At 33.4% G+C, this 13459-nt stretch overlaps 1 long non-coding RNA gene across 1 annotated transcript in view; it reads right to left on the bottom strand.

Annotated features, from left to right (window-relative positions):
* LOC136031639 (uncharacterized) overlaps positions 1–12357 on the bottom strand; it is a 35768-nt gene extending 23411 nt beyond the window's left edge. Inside the window, exon 1 of the long non-coding RNA XR_010618547.1 lies at positions 12279–12357. This is a non-coding gene — a long non-coding RNA (uncharacterized LOC136031639). The remainder of the gene's footprint in view (positions 1–12278) is intronic.
* Positions 12358–13459: the final 1102 nt, after the last annotated feature.

Below are 13459 nucleotides of genomic sequence, written 5' to 3'. Positions count from 1 at the left end.
ATGTCCTTTTAATAAAATGAAAAATTTTGAGAATAAGTTCGAAACTTTGAATTTCGCTTGATTCAAGATTAATAATTTCGACAGAAGTACCAAATCGAATAGTAAAAACTCCGTCACCTTTTCTACTTTATTTACCACAAGATCAAAACATTTCAATATTGAAGAATAATATTTAACAGAAATAATTATTTAAAATGCATCCTTTTCTTGAATCATAGCATTGATAAAATATTTGAAACAAGCTGAAAAGGCATTGCAGCAACACACACATATTGTGAAATATGTCAAATGCACACACATGACATCATATTACAAAATCGGAAAATTTATTCAGAGAAATTATTCAACGGTTACAACGAAATTTCTAAGGAAGCAGATACAGCGTACTTCGCCCCCAAAAAAAAACAGACACAATTAAATTAATTTATCTAAAGGTACCCAAACTCTGCGAATCTGAAAACCTGAATGATTTAGTTCAAAGGAAGGGAATAAAATTTAAAATAGGGGCTTTTTATTGCCTTGGAAAGCAGTTGAAACTTATTTACTTACTTAATTCTCATGCCGGGGTGGCGTTGAGTGCGTCGTCAGTCTTCTGTATTAGGGTGGTCTGCAGCAAGGCCTTCTGAGTCAGACAGCAAAATTCAGGGTTGATCCAGGATATTCCCAAGACTATCACTCGATCGGAACTTGACGCACGCTTTTTGTCGCAAGATAGTTTTCCTTGCCAAAGCAAGTCCAGGGGACAGAGTGCAAGCCTATCACCTAATGCTTCTTACTTTATCCAGACTCCGGACTGACAACTGTGACTTTATGATACACAGCAGGTGGTGAAGGCAACAAGTTTACAGAGACTGCTGTCCATGAATATGAATCCTCCGCCCTGTCGCAATTTACCTTCTATAAAGGATCCTCCCACGATGGGGTTCTGCTTTACATTGCAAGATAACCCATTGCTGCTGGTTGTACATTTGAGGGGCCTTCTTCCTCCTTCGCTTATATTTATGACCCACGGGCAAGGGTGTCCCAGTTTCTATTTGAACTTCCAGGGACTAGGTCACCCCTTGGTGGTCTCCTCCTAGTGGAGGTACCCAAAATATGTTTCGGACATTCCTCTATCCGTGACGTAGGGATGGGCTAAGTGGCCTGGAGAAGGCCTCTACTGAGAAGATGACTGAGTAGGTACTCGGAAACCAGGTCCTAAAAGAGTCAAATGCAGGGCCTAAAAAAACTATCGACTACATAAAATCATAAAAATTTAAAACTATTTGCATATAAGGGCTTTAAGAATCTAAAATGTAATTATCTGTTCTTTTGTAGTGAGGGAAGGAGGGAGAAGCCTCGAGGGGCACATTTTAATGCCAAATTATCCCAACTCTCATTGAGGCTTCAGGTAAATACAAAATTTGTTCTAAGGGAGAGATTTAGGGATAGTGGAGGTAAAAATTGATATATATATATATATATATATATATATATATATATATATATATATATATATATATATATATATATATATATATATATATATATATATATATATATATATATATATATATATATATATATATATATATATATATATATATATATATATATATATATATATATATATATATATATATAAGTTGTCTGTCTGTTATGAAAACAAACTAGAATGTAAAAACTGGAAATTGCATAAATATTTCAAAATATTTTGAGAATAGATTAAAGTAATTCGAAAAAAGAAAAATAGTAAAAAACTAAAAAAAAAACTAAAAAGAAAAAACTAAAAAAAAAAAAATTAAAAAATAAAAAAAGAAAAACCTAAAAAGAAAAAACATAAAAAAATTAAAAAGATAAAAAACTAAAAAGAAAAAAACTAAAAAAGCTAAAAAACTAAAAAAAGAAACAACTAAAAATATTGGGAATTGCACAAATATTTCAATATATTTTGACAATAGATAAAAGTTATTCGAAAACCTTAAAACAGATACCCCTAAATTTGAGGTTTAATATAAATTTTTGGAGCTTTAGCATGCTTGGCACGTAAAGATTTTTCCAAGTGTCAATGTTAGAATGAACATTGACAAATTGAAGAAAACAAATCAATAAATAGAAGAAACTAAAAAAAAGAAAAAACTAAAAAAGAAAAAAAAACTAAAGAAGAAACTGTATCTATATATATAAAAATAAGTTGTATATATGCATGTTTGTTTTTTTGTGGGTTTGCATTTGGCGTCATTATAAGTATATAAGGCTTTGTATATGACGTCATTATAAGATGACACTACAGACCGGGACACCGGGACACAAATGACGACCGGGACACAGAGAATAAAAATGACGACCAGGACACTCAAAGAGAAATTACAGACCGGGACACAAATGACGACCGGGACACCGGGACAGAGGGAATATAAATGACGACCGGGACACTCAAAGAGAGATTACAGACTGGGATACCGGGACACAAATGACGACCGGGGCACAGGGAATATAAATGACGACCAGGACACAGGGACACAACTACAATGGGGAAGACGGGGGCACAGGGGGATATATAAATGACGACGGGGACACAGGGAATGTTCGATTATCAATCACCATCAACAAAGCTCAAGGGCAATTGTTAGAAAAATGCGGTATAGATCTGAATACGGATTGTTTTCCCATGGACAATTATTATGAAAACTGACAATCTATTTATATGGACAGACAATGGGACAGCAAAGAATGTTGTATATTTGCATGTTTTACGTAGTTAAATATATATATATATATATATATATATATATATATATATATATATATATATATATATATATATATATATATACATATATCTATATATATAAAAATAAGTTGTCTGTCTGTGGATCTGTGGATCAGGTGACGTCATGTTTCTGTGTCGGCTGACGTCATGAAATTAGTTGTCGTCATTTTTGCTATGACGGTGACGTCATTAATGGTATTTAAGACATTTGTTCACGGAAAAATGTTTAATTGTAAAATGACTGAAGAACCTGAAAATGATAGCGATGATGATTGGGTTTGGGATTTTGACTTGGATAAGGTCATCAATGCCTACCAGATTTAAGTTAAAAAAACAAAGGTTCGTCGATATGTACTTCATAGTGACGCTGAAAAATAAAGAAGAAAAAGAAAACTGAAAAAAGAAAAAAGGTAAAAAACTAAAAAAAAACTAAAAAGATAAAACACTCAAAGAGAAATTACAGACCGGGACACAAATGACGACCGAGACAGAGGGAATATAAGTGACGACCGGGAACCTCAAAGAGAAATTATAGACTGGGACACCCGGACACAAATCACGAAACCATCGATTAACTGAAATAACACTTATAGTCAGATTTTCAATCAATGTCAATGAATCCCTAGCTTTAACTGTTATAGCTGTATCATCTGCAAATAGAACTGCATGGCTAATATTCTCATGCAAACCTCGGGGAAGATCATTAATATAGATCAAAAATAAAAATGGACCTAATACTGAGCCTTGGGGGACACCAATATCAGTAAGACTTTTTAAATTAGTCATTTTTCCACCGACATTTATTGTGATTTTGCGTCCGCATAGGTATGATTTAATAATTTGCAATCCTTTCCCTCTTATGCCGGAATTTATCATTTTGTCAAGAAGAATTTCATGATTTAAAGTGTCAAATGCTTTTTTTATATCATAGAAAACAGTAGCCACATGGAAATTATCATCTAAACAATCATTTATTTCTAATAAAAGAGCTGCAACTGCTTGTTCTGTCGAACGGTTTGCCCTAAATCCTAATTGATATTTGGTAAAGAAATTTATTTTATCTAGATAGCTAGAAATCCTTTCTTTTAAAATTTTTTCAAACACTTTAGATAATGGCGATAAAATTGCAATTGGACGATAATTACTTACATCAGATTTATCGCCTTGTTTATACAACGGAATTACTCGGGCAATTTTCCATCTACTAGGAAATATACCTGAATTGATACTCAAATTGAAAATGTGGATAAGTGGTTCAAAAATAACTCCGGCAATACTCTTTAACAAATTTGTTGATAATTCATCATGTCCCACTGAATTACCATTTTTTATATTTTTGATAATCTTATGAAATTCAGCAAAACTAACAGGGACCAGAAATATGCTCGTACATTCATTGGGGGGTAAATATTCTTTATGCGACCTGTAAGGGGACAAATCTATTCCTGCTGAAACAATCGCTTGACCAACATCAGCAAAATAATCACTAAACATATTAGCAACATCTTGCGGTTCTCTAACTTCTACACCATTTGTATTAATTAATACCTCAGGATGTGATAGCTTTTTATTTTTTCCAATTTTCTCCTTAATTAAATTCCAAGTTTTTCAAGGAGAATCAGAATTTTTAAAAGAATTTTCATAATACACTCTTTCATTTTCTCTAAGAATCCTTAATAACAGATTCTTATAGTTTTGAAACGTATTATATTTATTTCAGTGGGATACTTGATTTTAATTTTATATAAGCGATTTTTTTCATTAATAGACCTCAAAAGCGATGCATTTACCCATGGTTTTCTTGGTGTATGCCTCTTTCCTTTCAGATTTCTATACGGGCAAAAATTATCAAGCTTCTCAGTCAATATATTATAAAAGTTATCTAAGGATTGATCCGGATCCATTTCTTCAATTACTGAACTCCACCCTTCATCACCGAGTGCTTCTTTCAATTTTAACAAATTTCTTTCCCCAAAGTCTCTTCGCTTTGTTGACTTCTTTTCATTATGCGGGAAATATCGCAAAAAATCAGCCATATGTATGCAGTGATCAGATGAATCATCAGGAATGACATATGTACTAACAACACTTTCAGGTGAAAAAATATTATCAATTAGTGAATTTGACGTATCAGTTATTCTGGATGGTACAAGACATACAGGATATAATCCATGAGATAGCGGACATTCTAAAAACTTCAAAGTGTTACTATCCAGTCTATTCTGATTAGAAGAAACAAGGTTCATTAAGTCAATATTAAAATCTCCCATAACTAGATAAGAAGTATTAAGACTAGCTAATTTATCCATGAATTTTTCAAAACAATTTCTAAACTCTATCTGACTAGCTAACGGACTACGGTAAATAACTGCGATTAGAATCTTCTCATTATTTGGAAAAAAGCATTCGACAACACAAGATTCAAATAACATTTCAATATTCATCGGCAAAAATTCTAGTCTTGCGCGGGCTGGTATGCAACTTTTAATTAAGACACCAAGACCACCTTTCTTTTGCATACTCCTCCCAACATGAAACAATTGATAACCATCAACATGATTACTTTCAATTGAAAACTCATCTAAAAAAGTTTCGCATAAACCGAATATGTCCGTATCTGATGTCGATAGAAAAGTGTCAATTGTATCCCTTGCAGTCCTCCAGCCCCGGCAATTCCAAAACGATATCCTCCTTTTTCTAGAATTTTTCTTTGCCAATCCATTCAAAAATAAATATTGATTTTTTGGTATATCTAATATGCTGCTATTATCCTCATTATCACTAGCTACAATATTTTGGAAAACTGAATGAAACAAAAGAGAATCTCGCTAAAATTCTTTTAACCTTGATGATGGAATTCCATCACTATCTCTATCCATTATCAAATATTACCACCATGTCAAGAATAACCACACCACGACCCATGCGCCCAACAAACCAAAATAAAAGGTAACTCACACAGAAACAACTAAGAAAAGAAAAGAGAAATGTCTTCATTATAAGACAAATTCTTTCAATATTCTACCGCTATTCATAAAGACCCCTGTGTGCTTCAGAAAAACCATTAGAAAAACATAATAAAAATAGATGACTAAAGAGAAAGAATCGTAATAAATATATAGAGCAACAAAAATTAGTGAGAAGATAACTAAAAAACAAATAAATACGAGACAAAACATGATTAAACGCTTCCTACTTGTATATTTTAAAACATACTAACAGGGCGCTTTACTATTAGACGATATGATTTTATCTCACTGAAACATCACTTGGAAAACTATGATGTAGGCCTACATGTCCTTGAACGTTTGGAAAGTCGTCAACCTCTGGTATGCTATCACTAAATGAATATTTTGTAATTGATCAGTCAGGTCTTTTCACAAACAAGTTTGTCTGAATCCCCTTTGATATCCATGCCTCATATTTAGGAATCTTCCGCAATTTATCCCGTTTCGCTAAAATCAGCTTACGTATTTTGCGAATTTCGGCTGGCACATCATCACTAATAAACAAGTTGCTATTATTTCCATGAAATGTCTTGTCCTTCAGCTTGCTGGAATTTTTTATAATAGAAAACTTGTCTTTTTATTTAGTGTCACCTTTAAGAATTTACGATTTCTGTCATATTGCGAGATTGCAAAATTTACTTCAGGCAATTCTAATCCATGGCGAACAACTTCTGTAAATAAAGCTTTAGCATTATCAATATCCTCACAAACTGCATTCCATATGATGATATTATTTTCTAACTTGGCGGCTTCCAATTTCACAATCCGACACATTGAATCTTCATTTTTTCTTTTTAATTTTATTAATTCATCGGTACAAATTTTTAATTGCAAATTGAGGCAGGACGTATCATTTTCAATTTTTTTCAATTTTCGATTCACTATTAACCATCTTATTTTTAAGAGCCGAATGTTCTTTATCCAGATTATCGACCCTTGTAGTAAGAGTACCTAATTGATTGCATAAGCTGTCTAATTTATTGCCATTTTCTTTTACGATTTCAAGAATTTGCTTAAAATCTGCAGCTAGTATTGATATTTCCGTTAAATGTTACTCTTAATTTTCATACTAACAGCGTAGACCAGAAATATTACAGAAAGTAAGAAGGGTTTCATATTGATTCCATATGCTTTCTTCCCCCCCCCCCAAAAAAAAAAAATAAAAAGCAGACAACCCCCAAAAGAATAGTCCTGGAAACGGCCCAGAGTATTATACATTTATTTTTCCCTCCATCCTTCCCAAGCCTCTCCCTTTGAACGAAATCTGAGTTTACCTAGAGGCTCAATGAGAGGTGAGATAAACTAGCATTAAAATGTACCCTTTTATGCATCTCCCTCGCTTCCTAACTACAAAATAAACAGAAAATATTATTTTATGTGTTTATTGCCGCTATATGCACTGATTTTATGTTTGTATGATTTATAGTGGATTATATTTCAGCCCCTGGTCCTATTCCTGAAAGGTATACTTTACGAATCTCAACCGCTTCGGTCCGTAAAAGAGTTAGGCATGGCTCGGTTGTGTCTCCAAGTTCGTACAACAATAGTGTTTTGCCGATGCAAGCCCTAGTAGCTACTTCCTGTGTTTTAAGAGGGATTGATAACTATTATAATAAATCATATATATATATATAATAAATTATTATATATTATAATATTATATTAATTTAAACTATCGAAGAATTTTGACGTGTTGAATAGGTAATACAATAACGTAGGTTTGTCGTTTGATGTGTCAAAATCTGCCGTTTTGGTTTTCAATGAGGACCAGTGGGAAGAAGAAATCCCTTTGGGTGATTCAGTTATGAGGCTATCTGAGATTTTAATTGCCTTAGTTTTCCAATCGGTCGAAGCCTTCTCTCCACCGGGACGCTGCTTGTGTGCCACGTAGAAGTGAAAATCCAGATTGCCAACGGATCAGTTATTGGTAACAGACATCGGTTCTGCCATAAAGATCTTGCATCGATGTATAATGTCATTGCCCTTCCACGTGTGTTGTATGTAGCACCCTTTAGGAAATACCTGTTGTCCGCTCAGTGTGCAAAAGTAAGAGTTCTGTTTTTTCGACTCGTGATAGTTCCATCTGAGACTTCCACCATGGACGAGTAACTCCTATATCATGCGTAATTATGGTGTATCCGATCCTACAGTCTGTGTTAACCGTGTCGCCGAGAATTTTCTGAAAAACGCTAAGGGAAGAGCGAACCCATGGCTAGCCATCTTGTACCAGTGGTTTTGCTAATGTACACAATGTGTAAATACGTTTGGTGACGTTCCCTAGTGTGACTTAACTTTTTTGTTTCCTTTGTTATACTCCATTTTTATTCCTTGTGATTTTTCGGGCAATAAAACTACTTACTTACTAAATATAAACTAAATCTTTCCCGCTTTGAACTAAATGTTTGACACAGGATCAGATTTCATAAATCTATGCCCTAATACAATCAAGTCCCAATAAGAAAACAACGGCCCTATTTTAATCAGTTAAATATACAAATTCTTTTTATCGATCTTAAATAATTTTTCAAACAAAATGCTCCAAACGAAAAACAGAAATATAACACTGCGTCGTACAAACACAATATCTGAAAAATGATGTCAATACTCTAATGCTAATGTGTAAGATTTCTATGGACATATATCCTGCGATTAATTACATCAAAAACAAAAGTTTGGCAACCTTACAAAATGTAAGGCTTTAAATACATTTAAATTGCACGTTGCCTATATAAGAACCAATGATTGTACTAGAAAAAATAACTTGTGCCAACAAAAACAAATAAATAATAGCAAGTCCGTATCCAGGGGATGGATGAAGGGAGAAGATTCCCATTTATTTGACAAAGCCAACCATCGAATTTTAACAAATAATCGACCAGGATGAAAATTATAGAGCAATCCTTTGAAAATTTTACCATAATATCCCAAGTTAGGAACTCCTTTAAACATAGATTTTTGAAAATGTTCTTGTTGAGACAACACCATTTCAGACATATCATTCAGGTTCTAAAAATGAGTGACTTCGATACTAAGTCCATTAAAACAGATCCTCAGTTTAGCAGTTTTTTTCTATTTTTTTTTTTTTAAGATGGCTAACATTAGACGTGGAGTCAGAGATTCCGCTGAAACTTAGTAATAACCACAAGCGTGCTTTCTTTGCATTAAATTTATTTCTGTTCTTCTTTCGTATAGTATAAAGTTAACTTTATTCAGCATTTTTCTTTTTTTCTAGTGTAATCATCTAACATAACATTTTCGGACAGACTTTTATTAACTTTATTAGTTCGTCGTCTTTAGCAACTTTTTGCTCACGAATAAGATGTCAATGCCAATAAGACTGCTATCTGCTATCTGCAGGCATAATTTTTTAAAGATATCACAGAAGTCCTTAACAAAAATAGCTTGATTAACAAATCTAGTCCGCCTCTCGTGCGATAAACACGCAGAAAAAATCTGAGAGATTAAAATACTCTAATTATGGGGGTAAAAGTTTAATTATAAGTAAAATTATAAAATTATATTATCAACGACTGAATTATTTTTTTTTGGTATTTTACATGGTATTTCACATTTGGTATTTACATAGCGACATATTGTTAAAAGACTGCCACGTAGTCTATAAAATAAAATTTTATTGTAAGTGTGTTATTATTTATTATTTTCTTTGCTGAAGACGGCCCTTCGATATAGGGCCGAAATATTTAAATAAGTTTTGTTCGTTCACTGTCTTGGGAAAAGTCCTCATTATACTCTCTTCTGTATTTGTTTTTTATGATTTTTTATTAGATTGATTTTTTTGAGTGTTCATCGATTTATATTTATAAATAGCATTGATATGAGCGGGCCACGACAAAAATCATAGGCAGAGTAAAAGCCCAGCCTAAGTAAAAATACAGGATAAGTCTGAGCATTACTGCAGATTCTGTAACATTATATTGTGACATATTTCCCACGTTGAAATAGCAACCACATTTCAAATTTTACAGTATTCAAAAAAAAAAGTTAGAATTATTAACTTATCCGTTGGGCATTGTTTGACAAAGATCATTCAGAAAATCTGAACCAATCTTGGCATCATTGCGGCAGAAACCTTAAATGAAGCAAAATTACCGGGGATGCCAATTGGAAGGAAAAACTGACTCTTAGAGTTTGAAAATTACCCTCCCCTGTGTATATCTTTGCTTAAAAAATGAAATCTATAGAAATTATACAAAAGTTTTTCTTTAAAACAAGCAACAGTTTTAAAGCTACTTAATAAATTATATTTTTTCCAAATTATGGGGGGTACAGATGTCCCTTCTTGCCCCTTTCCTCAACTATGTCACTGATAAAGGTGAAACTCTACTAATCTGCAAGCACGAATGATTTAGTTCTACTGAAAGGGGTCAAATTCAAAATAAGGGCCTCTTATTGTCTTCGAAAGTAGTTGAGATTCGTAAATGAAGCTTTGGGGAATGAAACCAGGACCTAAAGTATAATTCTATATAGCTGTCGCTACCTCACCATGCTACTATTTCTACCCTTTGTTTTTTTAGGGCTTGGTTCACAAGTCTATACATCTAACTGAATTATGACAAAAAACATTTTAGCTTTGTTTTTGGCTTTTGGCTCTTTTTCATTGAGTATGATTCTTATAAAACGATTTCTATTATCTCGACAAGATTTTCCGCTACGTAAAGGGCTTTTTTCTGATTTTTTTTTTTTTAATCACGAAATGCTCACAATATTTACAACAGGTGCCGGCATCCCCCCCCATCGAAAATATTCCTAAAAAATACCCCCACCTCCGTAAAATAACCTGCATGGAAGATTTCCCCTAGGAAAATATCCACTATCGGAAGTTCCTGGCTGGCCTCCAATCACTTTCGACTTATAAGAAAAATTAAGAGTAAAATTCTCAATTCGTGACGTAATGAGTATCCTCCGAAGTTTCTGCGACCATAAAATGGAAATGCAGATGAGGAATGAGCAGCCCCATCCTATACGGAATCAATTCTGCTAATTTTGGGATTTAATATTACTCTTTACTTTTTATAATAACAGCGTAGATCAGAAATATTCCAAGAAATCAAGAGGGGCTAAACATCAATTACACATCGTTGATGCGTTTTTTAACGTTTTTATGTACCTCCACCCTTTCCTCGTCTTTCTCTTAGAAATAATTCTGTATTTATCTAAAGAATCAATGACAGTTAGGATGTTTTGGCAATTTCAATGCCAAAATTGATGACACGTTAGGTTAGATTATATTAGGTTGGTCTAGGTTAGCTTAAGTTAGGTTTTTAACCTGTTTCTGATATTCAGAACCAAATTTAACTTAACCTACCCTAATCCAAACTAACATAATCTAACCTAACCTAAGTTTAGCTTTCACCATCATAGGTTGTATAAGACTGAAAAAGCAGACTCGCAAAGCTAATTAAGTCCAAGCAGAGAAAAAGGAATTTCGAACACTTACCGATGAATGTCGACACTAACTAGATTTCGGACATTCACGGTAACACATCCACACTAAATCCTGTTTTGAACTTGGTTCTGGACAAAACCGGGGTTAAGATAATTTAGGAGCCTTGACTTTGAGTTCATTTCTACAACACTTTTTGTTATGTAGTATTTATTAAATAAGATTGAGCCTTTCTGAAAAAAAAGCAATTATCTGGTCTGAAAGGGTAGAATTCTTACTTTCAATTACCAGATGGTTTTGGGTGCCTGCGTTTCTGGATGGATTTTGTGGCTTCGAATATTTTGTAGGGGGTTCACTTGAAAAGGTATTAGTATTTTGTTTCTGCTTTATTCTTCTATGACGTTTCTCTGCTTGTGTTACGCAGGGACGGAAAAATAATTTTTCCATCTAAAATGTTTATGGATATTAGCCATTTGAGCCCTATTTAACCCCCTGAACAGCAGTGTATTATAGTTACTTGGTTTAGGAAGGGGTGCAATTTTCTTAAAGGAACGTTAAAGATATCAGTTGAACTATCAAAAATGACATAATTAACTAATGCTGTTTTAATTAACTAATAATTTAACAATTAACAATTTAATAATTAACTAAGGCTACTATTAGTTTCAGACGGTCTTTCCAGTTATGCAATTAAAATGCATGCCAATTTTTGTTGACGCTACAAAGTTTGTTGACGTCGATTTTTTCAACTTTGGCAAATAGGGCAAAATGCTGCAGATTCAAGTTTTTGCCAAAAAACCTTTGCGGGGGATTCTATTGGGACATTCTTGCATGTACATTCAATTCGCATCTTTCAGCTGAATTCAGCGGTACGTTTAGTTTGGAAACTGACTATTTACGTATATACGCGTTTTTACCTTTGGACGGCTGTTGAATTACTTGATAAATTCAACGTATGTAGAAGCGTGATGATTGCAAGAGCTTTGACGGCAGCAATATCTATATTTGGAAAGGAAATTGAATAAACAAAGTTGCAGCATTTTTCTTTTCTACCGGATATCTCTCCTGTTATAGGTTACAGCTTAGCCCACAAATTAAAATAAATGCAACCTACTAAATATTTGCTCCCTCTCTCCTTAATGTTTGCTTCACAAGAACTCGAATCAGACTGCTACTTAAAAGCATGAGCAAATCTAAAAGAAGAAAATAACTGCTGTTCCATTCAAACTCGATTTACCTAGTTTTTCAAAGATGTATGATTTTATTTCACCCTTTAATCTCAACAACGACCTTTTTTATTAAGAAGAACTGTCTTTAACTTCCGCAATCCTGTTACAGCGTCAAGGGACTATATTCAAATTGGCAAGATTTTAAACTATATAATTTCTATATTTTTTAGCCATTTATGTATATATATGCTTGCAGGGGGGGGGGGGGCTCCTGACATGCATATGCATATGACACGGAGAATTTGGAGCCTTTGTGCTGTTTTCTGAATGGAAAGGCTGGGGAGAAAGAAAAGGATACTATGATAATCTCTATGGTCTTTATGGTTAAACCCCCCTTTTTAATATTCCCCTTCTAGACCCCCTTAATATTATTCATAAGTCGTCTTCAGACTATCAAAACAACAAGGCTAATGCAACATGATAAATTGCTAGTTAAAGGCTTGTTTAACATCTTATTGGCTTTTATAAATTCGACATAATACCATCATAAAGTACCATTATCATACCATCATAATACCATAATACCATCATAAAGTACCATACCACACCAAAATAGTGCACTTAGTTTTTATCAATTTTATAAAAAAAAATGCCAAAAGACCCCTTTCCAATGGAAAGACTCCAATAAAAAGTTATGTTTCGATATCTAAATTGAGCAAAATGAGAAGAGAATGGGCACCCACCCACCTCAACTGCCACCAATAGAACTAGCATTATTATAAAGAAAGAAAAGCGATCAAAAATGGGGTTTTTAAGGCCAAACGAGAATACTAAAAAACACACAAGGCGAATATATTGAGAGGATAACCGCCTCTGTAGGCTTTCTTTAATCTTGTAGGCTCTCTTTTTTCTTTAATCTTTCTGTAGGCTTTCTAAATCTTGAGGAATTTAGACAGCTAAAATCCTGCTGTAAAAGCTATTGATTTCATATCCTTTAAAAGACTTTTAACGAATTTTAAAAAGACTTTTAATCCTTGAGAGCCTTATGGATTATTCTTTTGTTTTCTGCTGGACACTTAAGAGTTTCCTGTTTCTCTTTATTTTTTTTGCACCCGTTTTGTGTTTT

Source organism: Artemia franciscana, chromosome 10 (genome assembly GCF_032884065.1).
Source record: "Artemia franciscana chromosome 10, ASM3288406v1, whole genome shotgun sequence".
Taxonomy (NCBI): Eukaryota; Metazoa; Arthropoda; class Branchiopoda; order Anostraca; family Artemiidae; genus Artemia; species Artemia franciscana.
The sequence above is the reverse complement of the archived record's forward strand: the minus strand, read 5'-3'. Positions and strand labels throughout refer to the sequence as shown.